The sequence below is a fragment of the Triticum aestivum genome, chromosome 6B, assembly GCF_018294505.1.
Source record: "Triticum aestivum cultivar Chinese Spring chromosome 6B, IWGSC CS RefSeq v2.1, whole genome shotgun sequence".
NCBI lineage: Eukaryota > Viridiplantae > Streptophyta > Magnoliopsida > Poales > Poaceae > Triticum > Triticum aestivum.
In genome coordinates this window covers 439,925,192-439,934,634 of record NC_057810.1, presented here as the reverse complement: position 1 = coordinate 439,934,634, position 9,443 = coordinate 439,925,192, and positions in this window count along the sequence as shown.

Genomic DNA, 9,443 nt, shown 5'->3' with positions numbered 1-9,443 from the left:
TCCCGTACGTGTGTTGAACGCGGAGGTGCTGTCCGTTCAGCACTTGGACATCGGTGATCCGAATCACGTTCGAGTACGACTCCATCATCACCATCCCCTTGGCAAGCTTCCGCTCGTGATCTACAAGTGGTATGTAGATGCAAACTCACTCCCTTGACTCGTTGCTTAGATGAACTCATAGATGGATCTTGGTGAAACCGTAGGAAAATTTTTAATTTTCTGCAACGTTCCCCAACATTTTCATGATCACCTCAACTAGCATGACTCTAATATCACTACCTCCATATCTCAAAACAATTATCAAGCATCAAATTGATCATAGCATCCAATTCCTTTCTATGATAGTTTTTATTATACCCAACTTGGATGCTCATCATTCTAGGACCAACTTTGTAACCATAGCAAATACCATGTTGTTCTAAAAGACTCTCAAAAAGATATAAGTGAAGAATGAGAGACTAGCAATTTCTTCAAAATTAATTCACCACCATGCTCTAAAAATATAAGTGAAGCACTAGAGCAAAAACTATCAAGCTCAAAAGATATAAGTGAAGCACATAGAGTATTCTAGCAAATTCTAAGCAAGTATGCTTCTCCCAAAAGGTGTGTACAGCAAGGATGATTGTGGTAAACTAAAAAGCAAAGACTAATATACACGACGCTCCAAGCAAAACACATATCATGTGGCGAATAAAAATATAGCTCCAAGTAAAGTTACCAATGAACGAAGACGAAAGAGGGGATGCCTTCCCGGGGCACCTCAAGCTTAGGCTTTTGGCTATCCTTGAATATCTTGGGGTGCCATGGGCATCCCCAAGCTTAGGCTCTTTGTAACGCCCCGGATACAACTTTCCATATTCATAACTCCAACTCTTGCCTTTTCCGGAGATGCGATTTGTTATTTCCCGTCGTGGTAGGGTTTTTGTCTTTTGTTTTGCATTTTGTTCATGTCTTGCATTTCATCATTGCATCATCCGCATTGCATCCATATGTTTTCATAAAACTTGCATCCGTTTGTAGTTGCCGCGTTCTCCCTTGCCTTCGTTATCCCTTTCGAGACCAACCGTTCATTTGTTGTCCAGCCGTTTGAGCCTCTCTGCACAGCCACCAACCATCTCTGCAACCTAGTCCGAAAACTTCTCCCGGACCCGACTCGGGCTGTCATGACCAATGGGTCCGGATGATCCCCAAACATCTATAAAACATCTCGGTTTTCTTATTTGGACTCTCCTTGGCTATTTTTCTCAACCGTCCGATCCCGATCCAATGAATAAAAAAACCCTTCTTTCCTTATTCCCTTATATAGTCTACCTAGTCCATTTTGACCCAACCCTAAAATCCAGGGGATTTGTCCCTGTCGCAGCCGCCAGTCCTCTTCCACCTCGGGATCCCTCCCGATCCACTCCACCCAACTAGCTCGCGGACGCGTCCACAACAGCAGCACCACAGCGCCCGATCTCACTGCTCCCCTTGCCTCCTCTGTTCCCCACCGAGCGAATACCCCGCGCCCATCCTCTGGTTCTCGATCCAGGTGCCCCCGCCTCTGCAGCGAGCGCCCGAGTTCCTTCCCGACGACCGCCGCTGCCATGTTGGAGCCCCTGCTGCGCCTTGCTTTGATGAGCCGTTGTTCCTCGCCTCCCTCTGCTCCCTTCTGTTGGGGAACATAGTAATTTCAAAAAAATTCCTACGCACACGCAAGATCATGGTGATGGCATAGCAACGAGAGGGGAGAGTATTGTCCATGTACCCTCGTAGACCGTAAGCGGAAGCGTTATGACAACGCGGTTGATGTAGTCGTATGTCTTCACGATCCGACCAATCCAAGCACCGAACGTATGGCACCTCCGTGTTCAGCACACGTTCAGCTCGATGACGTTCCCCGGGCTCCGATCCAGCAAAGCGTCGGGGATGAGTTCCGTCAGCACGACGGCGTGGTGACGATGATGATGTTCTACCAGCGCAGGGCTTCACCTAAACTCCACGATGATATGACCGAGGTGGAATATGGTGGAGGGGGGCACCGCACACGGCTAAGGAACGATCCGTAGATCAACTTGTGTGTTGTACATAGAGGTGCCCCCCTGCCCCCGTATATAAAGGAGCAAGGGGGAAGGGGCGGCCGGCCTAGGAGGGGCGCGCCAAGGGGAGTCCTACTCCCATCGGGAGTAGGACTCCCTCCTTCCTTGTTGGAGTAGGAGAAGGGGGAAAGAGGGGGAGAGGAAGAAGCTGTGGCCCTTGTCCAATTCGGACCAGAGGGGGGGCGCATGCCTCCTTCCTTTTGGCCTCTCTCCTCTATTTCCGTATGGCCCAATAAGGCCCATATACTCCCCGGCGAATTCCCGTAACTCTCCGGTACTCCGAAAAATACCCGAATCACTCGGAACCTTTCCAAACTCCGAATATAGTCGTCCAATATATCGATCTTTACGTCTCGACCATTTCGAGACTCCTCGTCATGTCCCCGATCTCATCCGGGACTCCGAACTCCTTCGGTACATCAAAACTCATAAACTCATAATATAACTGTCATCGAAACCTTAAGCGTGCAGACCGTACGAGTTCGAGAACTATGTAGACATGACCTAGAACTATTATTGATCAATAACCAATAGCGGAACCTGGATGCCCATATTGGCTCCTACATATTCTACGAAGATCTTTATCGGTCAAACCGCATAACAACATACGTTGTTCCCTTTGTCATCGGTATGTTACTTGCCCGAGATTCGATCGTCGGTATCCAATACCTAGTTCAATCTCGTTACCGGCAAGTCTCTTTACTCGTTACGTAATGCATCATTCCTTAACTAACTCATTAGCTACATTGCTTGCAAGGCTTATAGTGATGTGCATTACCGAGAGGGCCCAGAGATACCTCTCCGACAATCGGAGTGACAAAACCTAATCTCGAAATACGCCAACCCAACATGTACCTTTGGAGACACCTGTAGTACTCCTTTATAATCACCCAGTTACGTTGTGACGTTTGGTAGCACCCAAAGTGTTCCTCCGGTAAACGGGAGTTGCATAATCTCATAGTTACAGGAACATGTATAAGTCATGAAGAAAGCAATAGCAACATACTAAACGATCAAGTGCTAGGCTAACGGAATGGGTCAAGTCAATCACATCATTCTCCTAATGATGTGATCCCGTTAATCAAATGACAACTCATGTCTATGGTTAGGAAACATAACCATCTTTGATTAACGAGCTAGTCAAGTAGAGGCATACTAGTGACACTATGTTTGTCTATGTATTCACACATGTATTATGTTTCCGGTTAATACAATTCTAGCATGAATAATAAACATTTATCATGAAATAAGGAAATAAATAATAACTTTATTATTGCCTCTAGGGCATATTTCCTTCAGTCTCCCACTTGCACTAGAGTCAATAATCTAGTTCACATCGCCATGTGATTTAACACCAATATTCATATCTGTATATGATTAACACCCATAATTCACATCGTCATGTGACCAACACCCAAAGGGTTTACTAGAGTCAATAATCTAGTTCACATCGCTATGTGACTAACACCCAAAGAGTACTAAGGTGTGATCATGTTTTGCTCGTGAGAGAAGCTTAGTCAACGGGTCTGTCACATTCAGAGCCGTATGTATTTTGCAAATATTCTATGTCTACAATGCTCTGCACGGAGCTACTCTAGCTAATTGCTCCCACTTTCAATATGTATCCAGATTAAGACTTAGAGTCATCTGGATCAGTGCCAAAACTTGTATCGACGTAACCCTTTACGACGAACCTTTCTGTCACCTCCATAATTGAGAAACATATCCTTATTCCACTAAGGATAATTTTGACCAATGTCCAGTGATCTACTCCTAGATCACTATTGTACTCCCTTGCCAAACCAGGGCAGAGTATACAATAGGTCTGGTCCATAGCATGGCATACTTTTATAGAACCTATGACTGAGGCATAGGGAATGACTTTCATTCTCTTTCTATTTTCTGCCGTGGTCGGGATTTGAGTCTTACTCAATTTCACACCTTTGCAACACAGGCAAGAACTTTTCTTTGACTGTTCCATTTTGAACTACTTCAAAATCTTGACAAGGTATGTACTTATTGAAAAACTTATCAAGCGTCTTGATCTATCTCAATAGATCTTGATGCTCAATATGTAAGTAGCTTTACTGAGGTCTTTCTTTTAAAGAACTCCTTTCAAACACTCCTTTATGCTTTGCAGAATAATTCTACATTATTTCCGATCAACAATATGTCATTCACATATACTTATCAGAAATGCTGTAGTGCTCCCACTCACTTTCTTGTAAATACAGGCTTCACCGTAAGTCTGTACAAAACTATATGCTTTGATCAACTCATCAAAGCGTATATTCCAACTCCGAGATGCTTGCACCAGTCCATAGATGGATCGCTGGAGCATGCACATTTTGTTAGCACCTTTAGGATTGACAAAACCTTCTGGTTGCATCATATACAACTCTTCTTTAAGAAAACCATTAAGGAATGCAGTTTTGACATCCATTTGCCAGATTTCATAAAATGTGGCAATTGCTAACATGATTCGGACAGACTTAAGCATCACTACAGTTGAGAAAATCTCATTGTAGTCAACACCTTGAACTTGTCAAAAACCTTTTTGCGACAAGTCGAGCTTTGTAGATAGTAACACTACTATCAATGTCCGTCTTCCTCTTGAAGATCCATTTATTTTCTATGGCTTGCCGATCATTGGGCAAGTCCACCAAAGTCCACACTTTGTTCTCATACATGGATCCTATCTCAGATTTCATGGCCTCCAGCCATTTTGCGGAATCTGGGCTCATCATCGCTTCCTCATAGTTCGTAGGTTTATCATGGTCTAGTAACATGACTTTCAGAACAGGATTACCGTACCACTCTGGTGCGGACCGTACTCTGGAAGACCTATGAGGTTCTATAGCAACTTGATCAGAAGTTTCATGATCATCATCATTAGTTTCCTCACTAATTGGTGTAGGAATCACTGGAACTGATTTCAGTGATGAACTATTTTCCAATTCAGGAGAAGGTACAATTACCTTATCAAGTTCTACTTTCCTCCCACTCACTTCTTTCGAGAGAAACTCCTTCTCTAGAAAGGATCCATTTTAGCAACGAATAACTTGCCTTCGGATCTGTGATAGAAGGTGTACCCAACAGTTTCCTTTGGGTATTCTATGAAGACGCACTTCTCCGATTTGGGTTTGAGCTTATCAGGATGAAACTTTTTCACATAAGCATCGTAGCCCCAAACTTTAAGAAACGACAACTTGGGTTTCTTGCTAAACCACAGTTCATATGGTGTCGTCTCAACGGATTTAGATGGTGCCCTTTTAACGTGAATGCAGCTGTCTCTAATGCATAACCCCAAAACGACAATGGTAAATCAATAAGAGACATCATAGATCGCACCATATCCAATAAAGTGCGGTTACGACGTTCGGACACACCATAACGTTGTGGTGTTCCAGGTGGCGTGAGCTGTGAAACTATTCCACATTGTTTTAATTGAAGACCAAACTCGTAACTCAAATATTCATCTCCACGATCAGATCGCAGAAACTTTATTTTCTTGTTACGATGATTTTCCACTTCACTCTGAAATTCTTTGAACCTTTCAACTATTTCAGACTTATGTTTCATCAAGTAGATATACCCATATCTGCTCAAATCATCTGTGAAGGTCAGAAAATAACGATACTTGCCACGAGCCTTAATACTCATTGGTCTGCATACATCAGTATGTATTATTTCCAACAAGTCAGTAGCTCGTTCCATTGTTCCGAAGAACGGAGTTTTAGTCATCTTGCCCAAAAGGCACGGTTCGCAAGCATCAAATGATTCATAACCAAGTGATTCCGAAAATCCATCTTTATGGAGTTTCTTCATGCGCTTTACACCGATATGACCCAAACGGCAGTGCCACAAATAAGTTGCACTATCATTATTAACTTTGCATCTTTTGGCATCAATATTATGAATATGTGTATCACTACGATCGAGATCCAACAAACTATTTTCATTGGGTGTATGACCATTGAAGGTTTTATTCATGTAAACAGAACAACAATTATTCTCGGACTTTAAATGAATAACCGTATTGCAATAAACATGATCAAATCATATTCATGCTCAACGCAAACGCTAAATAACATTTATTTAGGTTTAACACTAATCCCGAAAGTATAGGGAGTGTGCGATGATGATCATATCAATCTTGGAACTACTTCCAACACTCATCGTCACTTCCCCTTCAACTAGTCTCTGTTTATTCTGTAACTCCTGTTTCGAGTTACTAATCTTAGCAACCGAACAAGTATCAAATACTCAAGGGCTACTATAAACACTAGTAAGGCACACATTAATAACATGTATATCAAATATACCCTTGTTCACTTTGCCATCCTTCTTATCCACCAAATATTCAGGGCATTTCCGCTTCCAGTGACCATTTCCTTTGCAGTGTAACCACTCAGTTTCAGGCTTTGGTCCAGCTTTGGTCTTCTTCACGGGAGTGACAACTTGTTTGCCATTCTACTTGAAGTTTCCCTTTCTTTCCCTTTGCCCTTTTCTTGAAACTAGTGGTCTTGTCAATCATCAACACTTGATGCTCTTTCTTGATTTCTACCTTCGTCGATTTCAACATCACGAAGAGCTCGGGAATCGTTTTCGTCATCCCTTGCATACTATAGTTCATCACGAAGTTCTAGTAACTTAGTGATGGTGACTAGAGAATTCTGTCAATCACTATCTTATCTGGAAGATTAACTCCCACTTGATTCAAGCGATTGAAGTACCCAGACAATCTGAGCACATGCTCACTAGTTGAGCGATTCTCCTCCATCTTTTAGCTATAGAACTTGTTGGAGACTTCATATCTCTCAACTCGGGTATTTGCTTGAAATATTAACTTCAATTCCTGGAACATCTCATATGGTCCATGACGTTCAAAACGTCTTTGAAGTCCCGATTCTAAGCCGTTAAGCATGGTGCACTAAACTATCAAGTAGTCATCATATTGAGCTAGCCAAACGTTCATAACGTCTGCATCTGCTCCTGCAATAGGTCTGTCACCTAGCGGTGCATTAAGGACATAATTCTTCTGTGCAGCAATGAGGATAAACCTCAGATCACGGATCAAATCCGCATCATTGCTACTAACATTTTTCAACACAATTTTCTCTAGGAACATATCAAAATAAACATATGAAAGCAACAACGCGAGCTATTGATCTACAACATAATTTGCAAAATACTACCAGGACTAAGTTCATGATAAATTTAAGTTCAATTAATCATATTACTTAAGAACTCCCACTTAGATAGACATCCCTCTAATCCTCTAAGTGATTACGTGATCCATATCAACTACACCATGTCCGATCGTCACGTGAGATGGAGTAGTTTCAACGGTGAACATCAATATGTTGATCATATCTACTATATGATTCACGCTCGACCTTTCGGTCTCCGTGTTCCGAGGCCATATCTGTATATGCTAGGCTCGTCAAGTTTAACCTGAGTATTCTGCGTGTGCAAAACTGGCTTGCACCCGTTGTAGATGGACGTAGAGCTTATCACACCCGATCATCACGTGGTGTCTGGGCACGACGAACTTTGGCAACGGTGCATACTCAGGGAGAACACTTCTTGATAATTTTAGTGAGAGATCATCTTAAAATGCTACCGTCAATCAAAGCAAGATAAGATGCATAAAGGATAAACATCACATGCAATCAATATAAGTGATATGATATGGCCATCATCATCTTGTGCTTGTGATCTCCATCTCCGAAGCACCGTCGTGATCACCATCGTCACCGGCGCGACACCTTGATCTCCATCGTAGCATCGTTGTCGTTACGCCATCTATTGCTTCTACGACTATCGCTACCGCTTAGTGATAAAGTAAAGCAATTACAGGGCGTTTACATTTCATACAATAAAGCGACAACCATATGGCTCCTGCCAGTTGCCGATAACTTCGGTTACAAAACATGATCATCTCATACAATAAAATATAGCATCACGTCTTGACCATATCACATCACAACATGCCCTACAAAAACAAGTTAGACGTCCTCTACTTTGTTGTTGCAAGTTTTACGTGGCTGCTACGGGCTTAGCAAGAACCGTTCTTACCTACGCATCAAAACCACAACGATAGTTCGTCAAGTTAGTGCTGTTTTAACCTTCGCAAGGACCAGGCATAGCCACACACGATTCAGCTAAAGTGAGAGAGACAGACACCCGCCAGCCACCTTTAAGCACGAGTGCTCGTAACGGTGAAACCAGTCTCGCGTAAGCGTACGCGTAATGTTGGTCCGGGCCGCTTCATCTCACAATACCGCCGAACCAAAGTATGACATGCTGGTAAGCAGTATGACTTGTATCACCCACAACTCGCTTGTGTTCTGCTCGTGCATATGACATCTACGCATAAAACCTGGCTCGGATACCACTGTTGGGGAACGTAGTAATTTCAAAAAAATTCCTACGCACACGCAAGATCATGGTGATGGCATATCAACGAGAGGGGAGAGTATTGTCCACGTACCCTCGTAGACCATAAGCGGAAGCGTTATGACAACGCGGTTGATGTAGTCGTATGTCTTCACGATCCGACCGATCCAAGCACCGAACGTATGGCACCTCCGTGTTCAGCACACGTTCAGCTCGATGACGTTCCCCGGGCTCCGTTCCAGCAAAGCGTCAGGGATGAGTTCCGTCAGCACGACGGCGTGGTGACGATGATGATGTTCTACCGGCGCAGGGCTTCGCCTAAACTCCGCGACGATATGACTGAGGTGGAATATGGTGGAGGGGGGCACCGCACACGGCTAAGGAACGATCCATAGATCAACTTGTGTGTTGTGCCTAGAGGTGCCCCCTGCCCCCGTATATAAAGGAGCAAGGGGGAGGGGGCGGCCGGCCTAGGAGGGGCGCGCCAAGGGGAGTCCTACTCCCACCGGGAGTAGGACTCCCTCCTTCCTTGTTGGAGTAGGAGAAGGGGGAAAGAGGGGGAGAGGAAGAAGCTGCGCCCCTTGTCCAATTCGGACCAGAGGGGGGGGGGCGCAGGCCTCCTTCCTTTTGGCCTCTCTCCTCTATTCCCGTATGGCCCAATAAGGCCCATATACTCCCCGGCGAATTCCCGTAACTCTCCGGTACTCCGAAAAATACCCGAATCACTCGGAACCTTTCCGAACTCCGAATATAGTCGTCCAATATATCGATCTTTACGTCTCGACCATTTCGAGACTCCTCGTCATGTCCCCGATCTAATCCGGGACTCCGAACTCCTTCGGTGCATCAAAACTCATAAACTCATAATATAACTGTCATCGAAACCTTAAGCGTGCGGACCCTACGGGTTCGAGAACTATGTAGACATGACCTAGAACTATTCTTGGTCAATAACCAATAGCG